This window comes from Physeter macrocephalus, chromosome 11 (assembly GCF_002837175.3).
Source record: "Physeter macrocephalus isolate SW-GA chromosome 11, ASM283717v5, whole genome shotgun sequence".
Lineage (NCBI taxonomy): Eukaryota > Metazoa > Chordata > Mammalia > Artiodactyla > Physeteridae > Physeter > Physeter macrocephalus.
The window spans coordinates 165,988,021-166,011,764 of NC_041224.1; positions in this window are offsets into that span (position 1 = coordinate 165,988,021).

Sequence of the window (23,744 nt, forward strand, 5' to 3'; positions counted from 1 at the left end):
ACAACAGTGAGAGGCCCGCGTACTGCAAAAAAAAAAAAAAAAAAAGATAAAGTTATCATTCATGCAAGTAGCAGATATGTATTGAGCATCTACCAATAGACATTAAACAAGACACTGGAATAAAAAAAAAATGTGTAAAGCAAAGCCTGCTCTTGAGATATTTGAAATGCAAGAAGGGAGGAAGACACATGGACATGTAATTATAATATATGAGAAATGCTTGACTAGAGCTGAGGCTACAAGTTTCTACATGAACTCAGAGGAGGAAGGTATTGACATTGGGCATTGGTAGAGGAGTCAGAAAACACTTAGCAAGTATGTGTGGCTTAGGGAAATCTTGACAGATTCCATGACATTTAAACCAAGCTTGGAAGAATTAATGGCAAGTTGCCAAATGGAGAAATGGCAGCAGGGAGTGGGTGCCCAGCATGTGCATGGTGCAGTGATGCTTGTAGAAGCGTTGCCTCGGTCTATGTGGCTAAATCTTATGATGCATGTACTGGCAAGTGGCTAGAGATAAAGTTATGAAAAAGATGAGTTTCAACACTTCTTAACTTAAAGAGTTAGATTTTCAGGAATAAAATTTTCCTATCCTCCAAATTCAAGAAAAGGAAAAACTGTCCTTTGGTCATGGCCTCAAGCCTTCACCAGAGAAGTTTTTAAACCCATTTCAATCTTTTAGTAGCAACTTATCTTCTTAACCTAATTTCTCAGCCAGTCAGCAACTGCCTGGCTCCAGTGACCAGGCCTGCAAGAGGCTGAAAGATCAGGCAATCTGTAAACACTTCTGCTTCTAAATGCCTGCAGATGCCTGAACTCCATATTTCCCAAAGTCCAGCTTAAGATAAATTTCTTATTCAGTTCTTTGTCTCTTTGTTCAGAGATATTATGCAACTGCAGCTTGCTTAGCAAGCAATACATTCAGCTCTGATTTCCTATTTTGACACTATTTAATGCTGGTATTATTACACCTCTTCGTCTCTTTCATTTTCTAAAATATTTAATAAGCACTGACTCCATGCCTATCTCAGTGTGGCCTGAGGATGCACAAACTTGGTCCATGACATGTGGGAATTGGTCCAAGGATTCACCCAGAGAGGCATATAGATGCTAAAATAATTTAGCATGCTACTCCACGTATGAGTGGATACAGGAGAACTAACAGTTGTTGACTGTCTACAATGAGACATGCATTATACTGCTTGCTGTGTATAGTTTACTTTCATTAAATATCACAGCAATACCTCAAGATGGATGTTTTCATGCCTGTTTTCCAGACAAGATCGAGTATGTCAAAAGTTTTAGTCACTTTCTCAAAGTGAGAAAGATCACAGCAATGTGATCTCATTTTGGTACGGTTTGAAAACGTGTGGTCTCATCCTTATAAAATCTGTTATCTCCAACATCCAAAGGGAAAGGCTCTCAATGAAAGTAGCTTTTCCCAGACTCAAGGAGCTACTCTGTTGCTAAACACAAAGGTTAAACATAGCCACCTAATGCTAAACTTCCAGACTGGTAGCTGAAATCAAACCTCACTCTAGAGTATGTGTACATACATTTGCTGATATTGCAAAAAACAAAATAGTTTCTCCCTGGTGTTTTATTCTTTAAAAATTGCTACCCTTTATAGAATTATAAACTATTGTTTTTCACATTTTAATTTGTAAAGAAATACATAAAAATAGCTAAAAGACTACTTACACTGATACATGTTAAGCACCTACTTAACCTTTATACATTTTAGTCCAATGATATTTTGAGATTGCAAATTATATTATTCCTATTTTACAGATGAGAAAACTGAGACACAAAGAGGTTATGTAAATTTCCCAAGGACCTGTATCTAGTACACAGCAAAACCAAAATGTGACATGTGCTTCCCATGATGATATTTTTGGTTTAAAAATTAACATCTCATAAAAGTATACTTGTGAATAAAATAATAAACAAATAGGTAAAATGAGTTTTGACAAGGTTTTAAACACTTTTCAGTGATACTTCCTTACAGTTAAAAGCAATTGAATTTCTTCTTTTGGTCAAAAATCTCTTGAAAGATGCTAGAGATTTATGTGTATTTTCCTCAATTTCATATTGAAAATGTGAGTGTTTTCTCCTTGATGACTTATCATTGTGATTAAAGATTAAGTAAGCCACACCCAAAATTCCATACGCATATCCCTCAGAGAGGGATCTGAGGATGAGTAAATTAATTCTAATGCTTGATATAGTCACAGGAAATGCTAATTATTAGGCAGAAAGTGTTTCCTGTAACACTTTCTCTTGCGAAGGTCTAGTAAAATCTGCATAGCTTGTAAGATTAGAAAATGTGAAGAAAATACAACTATTTTTATAAAGCACTACATGAAGTTTCTGAATGATGGCAATGGGTTCGTCTCTTTTCTTGTATTATGATTTCTGCTGTTGCATTCTAAAATAACTACTTGCTGACAGACAGGATTAAAGACGCAGACGTAGAGAATGGACTTGTGGACATGGGAAGGGGGAAGGGTAAGCTGGGACGAAGTGAGAGAGTGGCATGGACATATATACACTACCAAATGTAAAATAGATACCTAGTGGGAAGCAGCCACATAGCACAGGGAGATCAGCTCGGTGCTTTGTGACCACCTAGAGAGGTGGGATAGGGAGGGTGGGAGGGAGATGCAAGAGGGAGGAGATATGGGGATATATGTACATGTATACCTGATTCACTTTGTTATACAGCAGAAACTAATACACCATTGTAAAGCAATTATACTCCAATAAAGATGTTAAAAAAATAATAAAATAAAATAACTACTTGCTGAAACTTGTAGGAAATAGTACTAAATGGATAAACCCCAAAATAAATATGTAAATAAAATAATTTGTCCCTTTCTTGCTCTGGGTATTTTGACATAAGTCTTTCGGGACATAGCCTAAAGGAACAACTTTTCAGGCCTTTAATATGACAGTATCAAAGAATTTATTAGAATGAGTTACTTGAGAGGAATCAATGATTACATTTCCCTAACCTACAAAAACAAACCAAAAATTTTAAAAAGGCAGAAAACAATCTCTAAATCATATGGGAACATATTAGGAGGTACCATGTCCCTGTTGTTCAATCAAATGATAGGAAAGTATGTTGATAACTATAAGTTCTGACATATACTCTGTGTCATTGAATTGTTAACAAGCCCTCTACATATTTAAACACATTTCATAGCTTTATGAAACAATTTTAACAAACAATGGGAATACTATTTAAAACTTTTATTTGAAATAATTTTATATTGACAGAAGAATTGCAACAATAATGGAGAGTTGGTTTAATTCTTCATCCAGCTGTAGATAATATTGTTATACGTATCACTAGGCATATTCATCAGAGCTAAGAAATGAGAATTAGTATGATATTTATTATTAACTAAACTTCAGGCTTATTTTGAATTTTACCAGATTTTTTACTAATCAATCTAGGATAGCATTGCTTAGAGATGTCATGTCTCCTTAATCTCCTTCAAATAGTGAGAATTTCTTTCTTCCTTTCTTTTTCTTCTCCTTTTTTCCTTTCTTTCTTTTTTTCTTTTTTTTTTTTTTTTTGGTGTTCCATGAATGACCTTGGCACTATTAAAGAGTTAACAACTCTTGGTCAGTTATTTTATACAAAATCCCTCACTGGACTTTGTCTGATGTTTCCCCGTGACTGAATGAGAGTTTTTGAGGAAGAATACCACAGTGAGGTGCCTTTCTCATGGGATATCAGCAAGAACCTGATAATGACTTACTGCTGTTGTTGTCAACCTTGATCACTTGGATCAAGTGCTGTCTCCCGGGGGCAGTAAGTAGTCACCACTTTCTCCTTCCCATTCTCTAGTCACTAGATGCCAGTCACTAAATCCAGCCCACACTCAAGGGGAGGGGAATTAAGCTCCCTTTCTGGAGGGAAGAGTGTGAATGAATCCGTAGTCCTACGTTAACACCACCACAGTGATTAATAAATATTTTGGAGGAAACACTTTGAGACTAGCCAAATACCTTGTTACTCTAAATTGTGCCCACTAATTTTATCATTTATCAATTGCCTGGAAGAATTATTACTGTGCTGTTTCTTATGGTTATTTTCTATTTCTCTCATCCCTTCTACACTTATTATTTGGAACTCTTCTGTAAGGAAGAGTTCCAAATAATATCCTATTTCTCTCATTTATTCATCCCTTATTTACTCAGTCCTCTATTTATGTCAATATGGACATATAATACTAAACTCATACATTAATTTTGGAATTCTTCATTAGGGCTTGGAATACTTTATTGCTAATATTAACCATTTAAGAAATAGTTATGTTGTACTTAACATTACACATTTTATCCAGAAAAAAAAAGCTATTCTTTTTAATGAAGTTATATTAGGCAATTTTGGTTTGGAAACAAAAATACCATACCAAGTTATCTTCTACTCCCATTCCAAAGGAAACTTGCCAGCGTTTTGCTGCTTTATAATTTTTTTTAACTCCCTAAAGGCACTTAAATTCTTATTTGGTAGGACTAAGAATCAAAATTTCAGAGTAGGTATACTTGAGAAGGTCCAAAGAGAAGAAAGATTTAAAATACAAGGCAGGGCTTCCCTGGTGGCGCAGTGGTTGCGCGTCCGCCTGCCGATGCAGGGGAACCGGGGTCGTGCCCCTGTCCGAGAAGATCCTACATGCCGCGGAGCGGCTGGGCCCGTGAGCCATGGCCACTGAGCCTGCGCGTCCGGAGCCTGTGCTCCGCAATGGGAGAGGCCACAACAGAGGGAGGCCTGCATACCACAAAAAAAAAAAAAAATAAATAAATAAATAAATAATAAATAAATAAAAAATAAAAAAAAAATAAAATACAAGGCAGGAAGATAATCAGCATTCATTTCATTTTATGTATAATGTAAATGTCCAGGAATGGGGGAATTTGCTAAATAAATTATGATTACCCATAGGAAGAGATATTACACAGCCATTCTAATAATGTTTTTAAAGAATTTGCAATAGCATGGGAAAGGTCACCAAATAAAATTAGAGCAAAAAGTGGCAGGATTATAACTAGACATCCAACATGATCCTGATTTTGTTTTCTAAAAAAAAAAAAAAAAAAAATAGAAGAAAGGAAAAGAAAATGAAGAAAATAAATATATGTAAAAATATGCAAAGATACTTAAAAAATTTAAAAATTACTAAAGGATATACAACACCTAGTAGAATATAATAATGCCTAAATCCTACTTGTCATCTACTGAATTAACTATTGAATATAAGAAAATATGAATAGTATCAATAGTTATGACTGGGTGGTAGAATATCTGTTGATAATATTTCTTCTTTATGTTCTTTGTGTATTTTCCAAGTTTTTAATTCTCAACATGTATTATTGGGTATTGCAATAAGGAATTGCAGTTTTAAAATGTCAGATCACAGTTGGTTTTCAACTGTCCTCAAGCTTGCAAAAGTGACCCTTGATAAGAATCATTTTGCTACTGTATCATCTAGAGATTATTTATAGAAAGAAACAATTTTTAGGACAAAAATAAATTAAAACAAGTATTTTCTAATTAATCAACCCGAGAACTTGGCCGCTCAATATGAATCGTGTAGGTCGCCTGAAAAGCAAACAGAATAATCATAACTGCTTTAAGAGTCTTTGAAGTTATAGATTAAGCCAGTGGGAAATTAGCCAGATTGCCATTATAGCTGAAAAGTGCCAGAAGGCCCCGGCAGACCGTGTAATTATGCAAACTTTGTGAGCCTTGAAAATTTTGTGATTGTAATGCGTGCTCTCAGCCTTCATAAAGTTCTACACCAAACTGTATTCTTTAAACTGCTGTCTAGCCCAAGGCTGAGTGATAAATTAGCAGAGAAAAACAACTATTATAGCAAACCCTTCCTTCATATCAGAAGTTTCTTTACCTGTTGTGTTCCTAAATTATGTGCAGTAAACTTGCTTCACCCTTCAGTGACTAACACCACTTGGGTAGGATGGAGAAGCTGCCCTTCCCATGAGTTTTTTCTTACTGGGCAGACACCAGTATACACACAGCTGTGTCTAATTATGGCTGGAATCTCAATTATAAAAGAGGCCAACTGGGTGCAGACAGGGGTCACCGATAACATTAAGGGCTCATCATAGTGTGGTAAAGTTTCAGAGCACTGTTCTAAGGTATAGGAGAGGTGAGGCTAAAATCATGCTCTGATAATCACCCTAGGTAGATTTTTGGGGGGCTCCCTTGAATATGAACGCTGCTCTATACTCAAATGCCACTCAAATGCAGAGTGAACTGAAAGAAAAGGAGGTATACTGCCATGTGAATATAGACCTTTATTTAAGTAGTGAAATAATTAAGGGAATGGGTGGAAGGGAGAACAGACAACTAAAATATCTTCACAATTGTACAAGGACAGAACCAGAAGTGATAGGTTAAAGATGACCCCCAGAAAAAGATTTTCATTCCCATTTGAAGATAAGCCTCTGAAGATAACAGAGGTTGAAGGAGAACTCCAAGGAGAAGGAGTCTCCGCTAAGGACAAGTGCATTCCATCAAACTTAAAGAGTAAAACCTTTCTTATGTGTGACCTTTGATTCTTCTACTGATTCTTTGCCAAAGACAGCATTTCAGACAAGTAGCATCTGGTTTGGAATACCTAACAAAAAATATTGTGTAGGATAGTGGCCTTAACATTTGAGGGGCACAGATCACATTAAGAATTTAGTAAAAACTATCGACTCCTCCCCAATACATATTTCTCCATGCATCAAAAAATGCACGATTCTGGATGTTCACAAACACCCCCCCCACACACACACACTCTACTAAAGCACATGAACCTATGAGCCCTAGATTAATCATCTCTGATGTAGAAGTTGATGATACAAAAATTAATGAGCAGAAACCTCAATTAAATGGAGTGGGGAGAGAAGAAGGAAGAGCTTTCACACCGATGATAATAGCAGAGCCTGGCAGGAAGAAAGACTTCCTCTTCTTTCCTGGCAAGAGCTCAGTCAGTGAGAAACTCTCACCACTCAGCCAATGAAAAGACATGGACCTTTTGTTTACTACAGCCCTCTCAACGCTCTTTGCCCCTCTATGAAAGAATTCTCTCCATTTTTGCTGGAGACTTGCACATGGCTCACCATTGCTGCAGACTCTGAATTGCAAACTTTTGCTGATCTTGAATAAACCCATTTTGCTGGAGAAATAACTGGCAGACTATTTGTTTTAGGTCAGCAATGATGAGTAATTTTTTATAACTTTTCTCCTAGGAATTGAAGGAACACCTCAAATCTTACAGCTAACCTAGTTTAATTCTTTAAAAGAAAGATAGTTCTTATTGGTGGTGGTGGGTTTTCCCCAATGGATTGAGACAAAGGTAAGGCAAATGTCGTTGATGGTTATTTGGCTGTGATTCAAGGCTGAGAAATGCAGTCATCTATTTCTTTTTCTATTGTTCGTGCAGCTATTGTTCATTTCCAATCTACCAGTTGGTTTGTGCAAATATTTTGGAGTTGGTGAAATACGTCTGTGGAGGCAAGGATATTCAGTTCACAAACATGAAATATAGATAATCTATGCCTTAGTGTTTTGCAATAACTTCACATAATATGAACACAAAGCTACACAGCTCATTTAAAAACATTTATGTAATTAAAATTATTTGATAACTAAAAATTTTATTCTCAAAATTACAAAAAGAACTATTTATTTTTAAATGGTTGATTTATTCACATTTAAATTTAATATTTGTGTGAAAAAGAAAATGTAGCTCCCAACTATTAAAAAAAAAACACAAAATCTAAAACAATTAACAAAATTTGTTAGGGCTTTCAAAATAATAGCCCCAAAGCAAATTTTAAAATAATTTAAATATAATATTCTCATCCTACTCTTGCCACTGCACTCAGTTGTCTCACTTTATAACTGGAGATGGGGCTTCCCTGGTGGAGCAGTGGTTGAGAATCTGCCTGCTAATGCAGGGGACACGGGTTCGAGCCCTGGTCTTGGAGGATCCCACATGCCGCGGAGCAACTAGGCCGTGAGCCACAACTACTGAGCCTGCGCGTCTGGAGCCTGTGCTCCGCAACAAGAGAGGCCGAGATAGTGAGAGGCCCGCGCACCGCGATGAAGAGTGATCCCCGCTTGCCACAACTAGAGAAAGCCCTCGCACAGAAACAAAGACCCAACACAGCAAAAATAAATAAATAAATTATAACTGGAGATGAATGCCCATAGCAAGTTCCCTAAAATGCTTTTATGTATATTCTTCCCTATCCCCAAAGGAATTGCAGAGTTTATGGAATATCTAATTAACCTTGGAATCTGAGACATTTTATAAAACTATGTACACAACACACTCACATACCATATGTGTTTCTGTTAATATTGTTATTCAATTTTACCATAATATTTATCATTTTATTCTCTGAGCATTTCATGTTGCTTCATAGACAGCTGGAGAAGAGAAATGGTTCTTGATGTTTATAATAGAGATGATGGTGTCTTTCCCCCAATCCCCACCCAACTTCCCTCTTCACAGCCAAACCCTTCCCCAAACTGGTAAGCGTCAGCTACTGACTTTTCATAGCTGGGCCCTCATGTAGACTTGCTCAAGATTATGGTCCTCCCAGAAGTCAGCATTAGCCAGTGACTGACGAAAGCAAGAATGCCTCATCTGACAACTCCAAAGGGCCATCACAGTTCCAGAGCTCCAAGTGGGATCAGTGCAAGCCTCAACTGCTAGTGGAATTTGATCACCTTTTACTGTCCAACCCGACTTCCTTACTTTTTATTTTGTATCCAATTCACACTTATATACTTTTTTACATGTTATGTTTATGTATCTTTATCTTAATCAATATAAAGCATTTTTAAAAACTGATGTAAAGACTTTACTTGGATTTTATCAGTTTCTGCAAATGTCATTTTTCTGTTCCAACATCCAGTCTAGGACACCACATCACATTCAGTAGCTCTATCTTCTTAGTTTCCTGCAATCTTTAACAACTCCTCAGTCTTTGTCTTTCATCATCTTAACAATTTTAAAGACTCGTGGTCAGGTATTTGGTAGAATGTCTTTCTCTTTGGGTTTGTCTGATATGCTCTCATCATCACACTGGAGTTACTGATGGGGTAAAATTACCTCAGAGGTGAAGCGTTCTTCTCATTACCTCCTGTGGGGGTACCTGATATCAACAAGATGTTACTTGTGACTCTAACCTTGATTATTTGCAATAAGTAGCATCTGCCATGTTTCCCATTGTAAAATTGCTATTTTGCCGCCTTCTACTTCTCTCCTGAATAAATAAATTCTCTCCTCGCAATAAAACTCCTGCATGTAGCTCTCAGTCTCATAGTCTGTTCCCACAGGATCCAAATTAAGAAAATGTTTATTGTAACATTCACTGTAACCTGGAAAAATAAATACTGAATAATTTAGTCCTTGAAATTTAATTTTGTCAATACCTATAGAATAGGGGCAATATAATCAAGTTAATATTAATTTTGCAGCCATACTAATGTTACATCAAGAAGGATATACATTTATAAAGTTTACCAGATAATGTAATAGCTTTTATTTTAATGCAATAGCTTTAATTCAAGGAGCTCATAGAAATAACAATATGTATTCAATATCCACATACATATTCTCACATATATGTTGCTCCTGGCTGTGATTTTATATGCAAAGTATACAAAATTCATATTACATAAAATTGTCGTACAAGGATCTAAACCTCTATCTTCACCAATTGTCCAAACTACTGATTAACCACACCAAAAATTAGCACAGTCCACTCGGAATCCTTTTAAACCACTTCAATGAGACCATATTTTATGAAAATCACTAACATTAGTAGAACTTACATTGCAAATTATTGGGTCCAACATTCTCATCTTTGCCACTTCAAGTTCTCCACTGGACAAATCTTTACAAGAAAGCTTAATCAACTATATAAAATCACTGTCACTTCTGTTTCAATGACTTTTTCTTTATTTTAAGAAGAGAAATACTTTTTTGAGAAGAATTAAGTTATTAACTTTTTTTTCTCTCAACTTAATTTATCGAAACTGGAAGTTTTCTAATAAAAACTTTCAGATTATCTCTGGCTCATCTTAGCTCACATGTGGTATTTGAATATATCTGTCAAATTGTTAGGCGTACCGTAAATTCTCTATTTTATGCTCATTCACTAAGTTAAATACTTTGTGAAAAGTCATGCATTTTTTTCACATATTTTAGAAACACAGTAGTATCTAGCCTCAAAAAAGCCACCTTCCTTCCCCCCACCCCCCAAAAGAAGGAACAGGATACTTGATACTTTTTCTTAAAAAAAACAAAAAAAACACAGGAGAGGTGATGATTTAGACCATAGGCTTTGATGAGGTTTACTGCAATCACCTCGGAAGACAAAGCATCCTTCATTTTTGTAGGCAGTCTTGAGAAAAGTGTACACTGGTACAGCATATCATGTGTGATCATGATACCAGATTACTCTTCCTTGACAGAAGACACAAATCCTGAATTTTCTCCCCTTGGCATGATAGGGTCATCCTTGCTATAAATCGAGTCACATATATCAAGTTAAAATAAAAGTCTCCTTGGGGATTGAACAGAATGATTTCCTTCATAGTTCAATGAAATCATCCTGGATAGCCATGTGGCTTTCCTCATGACACTGCTTTCATTGGGCCACTGCTCAAATGTTACCTTATCAGTGAGGACTATCAAAAAACTCTGTTTAAAATAACTCACTCCCCCAGCAATTACACCACATCCTTGCTTATTTTTTCTCCATAGCACTAATTATTACTATCCTAATTGGCTCTACATTTTGCTTATTTTTAAATGTCTGTCTCCTTGCTCTAGAATGCCAGGTATTGTACATGAAGACAGAGACTCCTTGTCTTGTCCACATTTTATTTCTAGTGCCTACAACAGTGCCTGACATATAGTAGATGCTTAAGAGTTTTTAATGAATACATAAATTAATACATTTGTTTAACAAATATATGTGGATTGTATGCTACTCTGGATCCATACAGGGAAAGGAAACATGTCATGTTGACCTTTATGTTACTTTAAAACAAACAAAAAACAGATATTATCAATTTTAATCTACTTCCAAATAATTTTTTAGTATTATACTACAAAGAACTTTACTTAAAACTAATAGCTTATCCCTCTCTCCACCTCCTTCGCTACATACTATGAATAAAAGAACCAGTGTGATACTGTCTTTGTCAGACTCCTTTTGCTATAACATTCAAAGTGTCAAATTAATTTCAACAATTCAAATAGTAACTAACTTCTTAGAAGGTCCATTTTTCTTGAGCAAATTCATAGCCTACAAATAATCTGTTGTGCTTTTCCTTGTCAGAGCCAAGATTTTTCAGTATTTCAAGGTAAGCATGTGTATTTCTACCTAATTGTGTTAATGATTACCATAGGATTACTTATGGCCTCCAGGGTTATACTGTGGTTTATGTTTAAATTTTTTTTTTTTTTTTTTTTTTTTTTCCGGTACGCGGGCCTCTCACTGTTGTGGTCTCTCCCGTTGCGGAGCACAGGCTCCGGACGCGCAGGCTCAGAGGCCATGGCTCACGGGCCCAGCCGCTCCGAGGCATGTGGGATCTTCCCGGACCGGGGCACGAAGGCGTGTGCCCTGCATCGGCAGGCGAGCTCTCAACCACTGCGCCACCAGGGAGGCCCTATACTGTGGTTTAAATAGCATGTTTTACTCATTCTCTACCCATCTTGTTGCATCTTCCTGAATCTATTGAGGTTAATTCCGTTTGATATTAATTCTTGAAACCTTAAAAAATACAGTAAACAATTGAAAGTAATAAACACTTCTTTGTATTTTTTTTTCCCAAATAGAAAGTTTGACTGTGTCACAAGATATATTCTACACAGACTGATGTTATCAGGACTATAAAAGATCAGAACCAGAAGCCAAATCTTCACAATTTTATTCTAGTTACTTGTCGTGGTTAGCTGAAATTTATGGAGGAAAATATCATAGTAATATGCATCATCCTCCTTAATACACCAGGTCAGTCTTAAGAATGATATTTATATTTGAAAGGTCATTTTCAGGTGAGACAAATAGTATGATGCCACACCAATTTAAGAACCTCATCATTACTGATACGCTTGTGTTGCCAAAACTATCAACTTGCACTACTTTTTTTAAGTTATGATGTAAAGGTTTTCTTTAGGAAATTTGAAACTAGTGAACTTGGCTTTGTCTATAAGTTTGCAAGGGCCATCCCCAAAAGGATGTGTCACAGGTAATAAAATAGAGCAGATGGTAAAAGGAAGTTGAAGCAACAGACTTATTCATCTTTTGGGCTATTGGGATAGTTATAGGCTATGGCAATTTGTTCCATACATATCTTCCCAGTCTCGATATTTCCAATGCTATTATGAAAATTGTCTTCAGACTAGGACAATGCACAGATCTTTCCTGTCACTTTGATAGTAGTCATCACCTGAAGAGTTGAACAGCAGCTCTGAATTAGCTCTTGCTGGAAATGTCTTCCTTTTATTTTGGCTATATTATACTTGGTTTACTGTGTTCCCCAAAGTGCCACACATTCTTCCTCTTCCAGGTTCAATAGCTTATTATTTCAATTAGACTTTCTTATTACAGGAAACTTTCCATTAAAGAAGATTTCCATTTATGAACATTTACTTTTAATATGTTTTTCATCACTTTTCTTGTCACTTTTCTTCATTGTCAAAAGAAACAGAGAGAATAACCCTATCTACCCTTTCAAACGTAATTACTCATAGGACAGGAGGATGGAATTTATTTCACAATGTTTGAAAATTGTGTCTTTTCTTTGCCAATCCCATGTCCTTGTTCCTACAGTGAGATAATCATATTAAATACAGTCCTAAACATGGGATTATAACTATTTTCATTGTAGTATCCCATCAGCATTAGGGTAAAATATTTTATAACTTGGAAACTTTTACTTTTTACTCTAGAAAAATTATTAAAAGTGCTTGTACTATAATTTCTCTTGAAATTATAAAGGTTACTGTATGAAAAAATATCTCAGTTAAAATGCTACTTCGAGAAATTACCAGGAGATTAACAGAGTGACAATCTCAGCTCCTTTACATAAAACACTTGAAATATCCATCCTAATGAATTCCCTAAAGAAAAAAGTACTGCCCTTAAAATATTGAAGCTTATCTTTGAAGTATATTGTTTTAGAAATTCTCCTTTGTTGGGAAATATTGAGAGAAGTTGAATCACTTCTTAGTAGGGTCTCTTTCCGTGTTTTATCAGTTGCAATATAAATTTCGCTAGAATAAATCAAATTAGTCCGTTTAGGTAGGGGTATTATTTCTCACAGGTACCGTTAGCCCAGATATTTTCCCATTGTCTTACATATAATAGACATTCAATGAATATTTGATAAAAACATAAGTGAACACTAATTTTTGAATGCAATTTCTAATGTACACACTATAGTAAACAATCGCTGCCGCATGACACATATTCTAAGAAGTCACCCTTGATGAAATTAATTCAATTGAGTAGTCAACACATTTTTCACTGTCACATATTATTCTCTGCAGGGGAGGAGAGTAAAGTGCATCTGGTAGAAAGAGTTGTGTATTTTATATAAATACATATATATAAATAAGTTGGTGGAATACTGTGTACATATAATATGATCAAATATGGAACTCATTGAACAAAATATATTTTAGGGAATAGATGAGAAGAGATGATCCTTTTCTCATGTTAAAGTATCCTCTCAGTCATTAGGTACTATTTTTTAAACATATTTGTAAAGTAGTTGGCTTTCTTTGAATGCTGTCCAACACATTGGTCTGTCTTCAGGCTCACCCCCACTTAAATATACATTGGCTGCCATTGACTGGCGCCATCTGGAGAGAGCAAAAGGAGGTCATTTTTAACACCTGGAAGCTTTTCCTCTGAGTAATGGGCTATAATAACTATTCTGTCAGGCATATATCTCAAGGTTTCTACCACCTTCTCCAGTGAGTTCCCCTATAATAAGTTGGGGGGAGTAGAGTGTCAAGGTAAAATAATTGCAAATGACTTCCTTTTGTTAACTTTCATCCCAGGAGGCACCCACAAACTGCCTGGTAAAGTGGAATTACACAGATATAGATTCACAGGCAGATCTGAGATTTCAATATTCTGAACTATATTTTGCTCTTCTTATGAGTATCTTAAAATTAACTTATTATGTTGCTGTGATGATAAATTCAGATAATCTATCTCAAGTGGTAAGCACAACTATCATATTATTAAAATGAATAAATATATTAATATTATTTTACTATATCAATTTTGAGCAAGAGGAAAAGGAAGAAATACATTAGTTTCACCTCTTTGAAATGATGATACTTGTTGGTTGGAAACAGAGAATATATAAAAGTGTAAAGATAAAAAGGAAATTACTCTGAATATTTAGTCGTTCACATTTTGATATATTGAATATTTCTACATTTTCTTCAAATAGTTTGCTATTTTTAAAAAGTGCAGCAAAGGGCTTCCCTGGTGGCGCAGTGGTTGCGGGTCCGCCTGCCGATGCAGGGGAACCGGGTTCGCGCCCCGGTCTGGGAGGATCCCACATGCCGCGGAGCGGCTGGGCCCGTGAGCCATGGCCGCTGGGCCTGTGCGTCCGGAGCCTGTGCCCCGCAACGGGAGAGACCGCAGCAGAAGGAGGCCCGCATACCACAAAAAAAAAAAAAAAAAAAAAAAAAAGTGCAGCAAAGAACATCTCATAAGTAATCTTCATTTGTGTTTCTAAGTATGTCCATAGGATAAATTCCTAGATGTAGAATTGATTTTAGTTTTAAAGTTAACATTTTAAAGTCTTTTACTGTATATTATCATATTGCTTTATGGAAAAGTTTTATCAATTTACACTACAGTAATATAGCAATTCCTAGGTGATCTCATCCTGTCTAGTGTCTCTTAATTGTTATCCATTTGGCAAAGGAAAATTGTACTCTGGTGTTTGTTTGTTTAATTTTACATTCTCATAGTATTAAGGCCATCTTGACTTTGTTTATATTTATTTGAATTACTTTTGACTGAAATATGTTTTTCTGTTGGAGTTTAAATATTCTTTTCGACTATCTACATGTGCTTCATTTTTATTTTTGGTTCTAATCACTTTTTTACAATGTTAGTCAAAAATACATCTTCTAATTTGCTAATTGCTTTTTACTTTTGCTATGTAGGCTTTGATAAACACTCCAATATTTGGTGGTCAACTTTTTCTTTACTTTCCTTTTGATTTCTTCTATTATACATGTCTGTAGAAGTCTTTCTGCATAGGAAGATAAAATACATTTCATGCTATATTTTCCTCATTTTTTGGTACTCTTTTAACTTTTTCGGTACTCTTTTACCTTTTTCCTATTTAACATTTTAATCTCTCTAATTGTGTGAACATAAGAGCATGTATATGTGTTCTTGCACCTATTTGTTATTTAATATGAAAAGAGACTTTAAATTTTTCTAAAAGGCTAAATTTTCCAAAAATGTGGACTTTGTTTTGTTTACTTCTTTCTTCTTCAGTGGCTGAAAGATCTGTTTGTTGTTTTTAAGTCTATTAGTAGTTCTCTTTGTTTTTCATAAATATTCTTGAACTTTCTCTTTTCATCATAACAAAAAATTAAACAGGATACTTTGTGGGCCTTCCTCTGTTGTGGCCTCTCCCGTTGCGGAGCACAGGCTCCGGACGCGCAGGCTCAGCGGCCATAGCTCACGGGCCCAGCCGCTCCGCGACATGTGGGATCTTCCCACACCGGGGCGCGAACGCGGTTCCCCTGCATCGGCAGGCGGACGCACAACCACTGCGCCACCAGGGAAGCCCTAAACAGGATACTTTTAAGACTCGTTAAGATCTGAAACATAATATCAAACTCACCATTGTCTTTTTTTAATTTGGAGTATTAGATTCTTATTCTGGTTAATAAAGTATTATATTTTTCCCTCTTATATCTTCCCTTTCAAACGTATAAACTGGCATTTGTAATTAGACAATTATCAGTCCTGTATTACATAACCAGTTTTAGTACTCAACAGCAAATCTTAAATTTTTAATTTTGATTGATTTTTATTTGTCCATCTTTTATGATTTAAGAAATATTTTCAAAAGGGTTACATGGTAGAAATGATTCCCCATTTCTTTCCTAAACAAGTAACCTAGAATATTAATTTTAAGCAACATTTCTTGACTTCTTTAAGCATTACATCCCTTCTCTGAGAAAAGGGGGACTGGCCATATTACCTAACTCATAAACTTGCTGTGGGAATTAAGTGAACTGAAGCTAGCTAACAGTTAACCACTGCATTTGACACTATTCAGTTAATATCATTATCCTGAGATTCTTTTAATTTCTTTAATAAGGGATGTAACTTGGCTAGCAGGAAAAGTCTTAGGCTATAGGATTGGTCCCTCAAATATCTAACTTCTCTTTTAGCATTTAATATGCTAGAGAAATCTGAAACTTGCTTGATTTTTATTCCATTTTTAATATTATATATTTGGTTATTGTGGATCAAGGCTTACTTGTTTTCACATTTGATGGAAGGACGAGTGGCTTTCTCAAGACTGATTTTCCCTGGTTCATGATGAGGCATTTCAATCCACATAGCTACAGTTAGATATCCTTTTCATCTTTGGAAATTCTTCTTCAATTATATCTATAAGTATTGTTTCCATTTCAATTGTTTTGTTTTCTGCACTCTTCTCCAGATCCTCCTTTAATTCAAAGGTTGTCTTTCCATTATTATTATTATTTTTTAATCACATCTGAGCTCTTTATCCTTCTGGGAGAACTTCTCTTATTTATCATACACCTACTGATTTCATCTCGCACTGTATTTTCTGACTTAGATGCAGCATCTAACTATTTTTGATTTTACCCATTGTAGTGGGTTGAATTTTATCCCCCCAAAAGTTAATTTCAGATGTTAAACCCCAGTACCTGTAAATATGAACTTATGTGGAAATAAGGTCTTTACAGATGTGATAAATTTAAAGATTTCAAGATGAAATTATCTTGAATTTAGAATGGATCCTAAATCCAATGACTTGTTTTTTTTTGAAAGAGTGATATTTGAGACACAGAGATATTGACAGTGAGACCATGTGAAGAAGGAAACAGAGATATAAACCAAAGAACACCAAGGATCACATCACTGGCAACCAACGGAAGATAAAAGAGTAGCATGGAAAATATTTTCCCTCAGACCTGTTGGGATACCTCAATTTTGGACTTGTGGTTTTTCAGAATTGTGAGACAATACACTTCTTTTGTTTTAAGCTGCCAGATTTGTGTTAATTTATTGTGGCAGCACTAGGAAACCCAATTTTTATTTTATATTTTTATAATTCATTTTCATCTGTTTTGTACTAAATGACAGTTCTTCCAAGAGTCAGGAAGTAAGTTGTCAGTCTTATTGTTTATTGCCATTTTTTCATTTCTTATTTCCTTACTTATTTTTTCTTTCAAAGATATTTTAGCAGGCAATTATGGAGGTCTCATCAGAGGATAGAAGCCAAATGCTATTTAAAAAAAAACCTTTACTTATATTGATAATGGAATACTTACACGCTTAATTATAAATAAGGGATACAGTGAAGACCAAATCACATTGTATAGGAAATGAGAAAAAGAAAATCTAATATACTGCATGATATTTAACATCAACTGCTAGAATAACCCTTTATATTTATAACTCTAAAAGGAAAATCATATTAAAGATATGTATCTTTTAAATTCAATGCATAAAAGCTGTCTTAGTTTGGATTTTCCCAGAACAAAATCCTAAAGCAACGATTAGAGTAGATTTAGTTTATTTTGGAGGTGATCCCAAGAAACACTGGTAAAGAAGTGAGACCAGGATGAAAAGTCAGCCAATAAGGGTTGCTATCAAGTAATAATATGACTGTAGATATCTGGAGCTTAGCCATGCAGGGAACTCTAGGCACTAGTGTAAACCAAGTTATTTCACTCAAGAGGGAAGTGTTTATACACTAACTGCCTCCTGTCATTGGTTGAGGTCTGCTCTTATAGGTGGGAATGGCAGTGTTCCCCTGAACACTTTTGGTTTGCTAATTGGGTGGGAAATCAGGCTCTGATTAACTGAGAAAGCTCTTAGGGAAACAATACAGATTTTGTCAATTAAAATCAAGCCAGTGCATTCTAAAGTGGTAGAGAGCATGGGCAGGGCACAAGTCACATCTGCTACAGTGACATTAAAATACAGGGACTCTCTCAAAATATCTGAAAGCCCAAGATTAGCATTTGTTAGCATTGATTCTATATCAAAAGAGCACTAACACAGTGGGAGCTCTGGATGGCATTTCTGTAGTTCTCTTGACCTTCCTGTCATGGTTGCTAGTTGACTGTAGTATCTCCAAGCTTTGTGTTCTTTTAACTTTAGTCAAAGGAGGAAAAAAAAAAAGAGAAAGAAAAAGAAAAAGGAGCAATGCTTAGCAGAGATTTTCTCTTTTTTATCAGGAGACAAAAATCTTCCCCAGAATTCCCCCAGCTGACTTCTTAATACCTCACTGATCTGACGGAAAAAGGGATGGACCTATTTTTCTTCAGATCAAGGACTCTCAATCTAGTATCTGAACAAAACTGAGGTTTGATAGCAATGAAGATGTAGAAAAGAGAGATGGCTTCTGGAACAAACAGCCTAGCCTGCTATAAGATGTAAATGAAAAAATGAGCCTGAAGATGTTTTAGGTGCAAAAAACACTTTCCTCAGTTTTATTTTGTTAACTATTCTTATATATAATGTTATTACTAGAGGTAACGAAATAACATATACTTACCTACTATATATATATATATACAAATATATATACATGTATCTGAGTAGGTATGTGCATCTTTGAATTAGTTTCAATGTGACAAGTTCAAATTTTTCAGTGTTCTCAAAATTCAAGAGAGATTATCTCCTACTTTTGAAGTCCCTCAGGTCTCTCTTGTTACTTTATATTCTGGCAGTCGGTACTCCATGTAATCACAGAACTTAATCATTATTCCCAACTAAATTTTTAAGTCTCAGACATGCATAATTAAAATATATACAATGAAAAGACATATATTATTTTGAAAACTTTAAAAAGACAGTGAGTCTCTCTTCTATATAACCTTTGGTCTCATTTAAATAATAGAAAATGCTGTAAACATGAGTGGCTTCTGTCATCTTTCAAATATTAGTATTGACGTATGTGTTGTCTTAGAGAGGTCATGTTTTTCCTTTCCACTGCATTTCATTCAGTAGTTCCCCAGAACTTAACAAGATTTATAAGCTTAATTTAAACTTAATTTAAATTAGACAAAGAAAAACAAATTGTTCAGAAAATCATGAAGCATTATCCTAGATTCATATGAACTTACTTTTTAGATCGAAAAAATTGCCATTCCATTTGATTTGGGAATTGTTCACTCCTCTAACAGATAAAACTCTAAATCTCAGAGGCTTGACACAATACATTTATTTCTCATCTCACCAAATGAAATTTAAAACAGAGTTCCGTGTTGGTCCAAGTGGTGACTCCAAGAACAGATCTACCTTTGGTTTTTATCTCCTTTACCAAATTGTTTCCGAGACCACTCAGCTAGGGAAGATATCGATAGAAAGGGCATGTAGGAGGGACTAGGGAGATTTGTATGGGTAAGTCCTAGAAGCAGCACACATGAAATACCCACTCACATTTCATTGACTAGACTCAGACACATATTCACGACTAATTACAAGGGAGTCTGGGAAATACAGTCTAACTCTGGGACCAATAAGAAAAGAAGAGATTTAGTGATCAACTAGCATACTCACGGCATTCTCTTAATCACTCCACGGTCCTCTTCCCAAAATTATAAAATGCAAGAAAATAATTATGTCATTCATTAACAAACAGATAAACAACAATGTAAGGTGCTTTCTAAGGTTTATTCATTAAATAATGCTGTGGTCAATACAGTTAATATTGGATCAAATTAAACATTATATTTGTAAGTGATTTTAAAATTGGAAAGCAACTTGCAAGTGTTAAACTCTTGGCAAATGCTTTTTGAGAAAAAACTCATTGCTTTATTCCACAAATATTGTCTATTCTCCACCAAGACTTGTAATTACATTTAGCACTGTATAATAGTATTTTAATTGTTTAGCTTTACCACATACTGATAACACCTAAGAAGTAATAGTGAGGTTTATTCATCTCTTTTTACATATGAGAGCAGAAAGACAACTTCTCATTTCATCAAAAAACATAAAAGTATCTGGTGCTGATTTTGTTCTCTATCACCAAGATGACTTCTTTTTTGTGATGTAATAGGAATGACAACCGTTCTTACCTAATTACTGGTACAAAAGATGTAAACACGCCAACTTCTATGGAGAAATTTCATGCTTTATATTTATTCCAAATTGTATTCAATGAAGAGCACAATTTACTATAATTCAATCTAATTCACTAAGAGTTTAAAATTTAGTGCCCATGCAGTGTATTCTCAACTTTTGGAAAAATTTTAAAACTGTGTCCTTGGTGAACTGTAAAGACATGGATTTTTAAAGAAGACTTATTCTCATGAGTAGCTTTTGTTTATTTTGCTTTTGTTTTATTTACCTGTTTTTTTTGGTTTTTTGTGTTTAATGGTATAAGGCTGTATGGTAAACACTTAGTATTAGCACTAAAACACCTTCACAGAAATTTAATATTACAAGTTTTTTTCATCACTTTCACTTACCTAATGAATTATACCTCTAGTTAGTAGTTGTTGATATTATTTTACTTTGTCATTTTCTTGTTGGAATTGAGAAACAGTGAAACCTTAAGTCACATAGTGGGGAACTCCACTTATTCCAAGATGCTCCACCTTGATTACCAAACAATAAAAACTCCTGATCCAGATAGAGGCTGTTTCCCCACAGCAAAGAAGATAAAGAATTAAGAATTGCACACACACACACACACACACACACACACAAACCTGAAAAATACAAGAGATAATTTAGGAACAAGGCATAGGCATATGTTTCCTGGTCTCAAGTCAGAGTTTCTTCATTAACCTTCTTCCTGCTAAAAGCAAAGAGATATCTATTTTATTTTTTCCTGTTAAATGTAAATGGAAACCTCAAACTGACAAGATTTGTTCCCTTGTCCCTTTTTTTAAGTTCACAATACTTGAGTAACCTCTCTTGTATGGTATGCATAACATAAAAAGAGAGATAATTGTTCCTTTGAGAATAGCATCATATATATATATAATATACTATATTATATACAATAAATCAATAAGCAGAAAATGTACCTAATTATCTCTCTTTATATTTGTGAAGAACTTTTGGGAGGGTGGGAACTAGGGGCTACAAATCTATTTATATGTTTATTTTTTAAAGTATGAAGTTAAGAGAAAATGGTTGATGAATTACAGAGTTGGCTAATTCCCATTTTGTAGCAAAGGTATCTGAGGATTATGACAAATATACATATACACTCAGAATAATTAACACCAGCACCTAGCATGAGGTCAAAAATAACTTACTGACCAAATATTTAAATATTTTGTCAATGCAAGACTCTTCATATATTGTTTGTAGTCTTATACTGTATTATATATTTGAAAATTAGGCAGTCAGTTCTACATATTTAACAAAAGAGAGTATGAATGGAGTTGAGGGTCGATACTTTGAAAAACTTTCCACCAGACCTACTTAGAATGGACACCTGATCTGTTAACCCATTGTGATAGCCAGGCTCCAAGATGGTCCACAGTAATTCTCACCATCTGGTATTTATACCTCAATGTTATCACTTTCACAGTTAATATGGCTGACCTCTTCAACCAAGAAATTATTGCAGAATTTATGATGTGTGACTTTCTAGGCTAGGTCATAGAAGATAATGTTACTTCTACATTGCTCTCTACCATATGATTCTTCTATAGGAAGCTAGACACTAAAGCCAGCTCCCAAGTCTTGAAGACTTTCAAGCGGTCTGTGGAGAGGTACCCATGACAAGGAACTGAAGCCTCCTGTCAATAACCAGTATCAACTTGTTAGTGATATGTTAGCCATCTTGGAAGAATGTCCTCCAGACTCAGTCAAGCTTTCAGATGCCTGCTTTATTAGCTAACATTTTTAAAACAAATAGTTGGACTAGAACCATCCAGCACAAATACATGTGCAAAATCTGGAGTCAAGAAAGAACATTCCAGAACTGAAAGGTGTTATATTTGCCTTGGATATAGATTTCACTCTGTAGCTTCAGGTTAAAAACTCCTGGAAAGATTGGAAAAGACGTTCTCAATGATTACATAAGAAATAGTCTTGCATACAGTTCAGGTTTCCTAGGCTCTTTAGAAGACAGGACAACAAAGACCCCCATATGACTCTCCTCTCTTTGACTTGCTTCAGCTCATACCCACATGTTTCACACAGATCCAGGTTGGATTGTGTCTTTGAGTGGGATGAGATGAGAGATGCATTGCTGTAATATCCACTGCAAATACAGAAATGACTTCATGTGAATTCTCCTCAGCTCCCCTCTGTGTCTTCTTTTAGAGGCTGGTCAGTTTGGAAAGATTTTTTTTTTTTCCTAGTTGAATGTCTGCTTTCTTAATCTCAATGCATTATTCTTTGGTAAGCCTTAGAAATTTGGTTGCTATAAATGATTCTCCATACCCTCACAATTAATTTGTATGCTCAATGTAAGCAAACTTGTGCTAGTTTAAGCAAAAGTGGGAAGCTTATTTTAAGGCATCTAACTGTGGCTAGAAGGGTTGAAATTATTGCATAAACAAGACTTCCAGGTCATTGCTTTTGAGGGTTGTGACAGTTAACAGAATTACTGTTAGCTCAGTAATATTCAATGCTATTATAAATGTAAAAGCTAAATTTTGCAAGAAAGTTTATGACAAAATGTTGTAAAGATTACTTTTTTAAACATATATTCACATGACAATGAATCACTGTAGTTTCAGGAAAGTTATCTGTGAAATTAACAGATATTGGATGAATCTATGTAAATATCATATATTGTTGGTGGTTTTTAACATTAGGTTTTTTCTAAAAATAAAATTCAAAGAATTATGAATTTCCATATTATATTGAGCTGCATTTCCTATACATCCTACTGTACTATTTGAAATTTAGTATTCTATTAAAATACAATTAATCTATCAGCCTTTTTTCTGCAAATTTCTTAAATCCTAATTGGAAATTTTGGTCGGGCAAGAAGAAAAAAATCTTTATTTATGTTGATAAAATATCTGCACATTTTTAGTTAATGATATCAGAGAATTATAAGGACACCAAATAAGTAAGAGTTCTTTCAAACTGAATGCCAGTAAAGAGTCAAACACATAAAATTCATCTACATATCAATAAAAATATGCATCATTCTATTAACACCATTTTCTCTTATAGTTATCTTAATTCACAAAGTGGGACTCTTCTTTATGGAAAACTCTATAGTTACTGAATGTATTAACGGCTCCTAAGATAAAATATTCTTAAGCAAAGGAGTTATATGATTAATTGGTGATGAGATATGCACACTCTTTCACTAAGACATAATCAGAAAATAGGATCTCTCTGGAAGCATACTTTTAGTAGCCTGGCCTAAATTTGAACCAGTGATTTGAGGGATACAACTCTTCATGTTTTAAGTTTAGGAGAGTACATAGCAAGAGGTCAGATTTTTTTCCAGA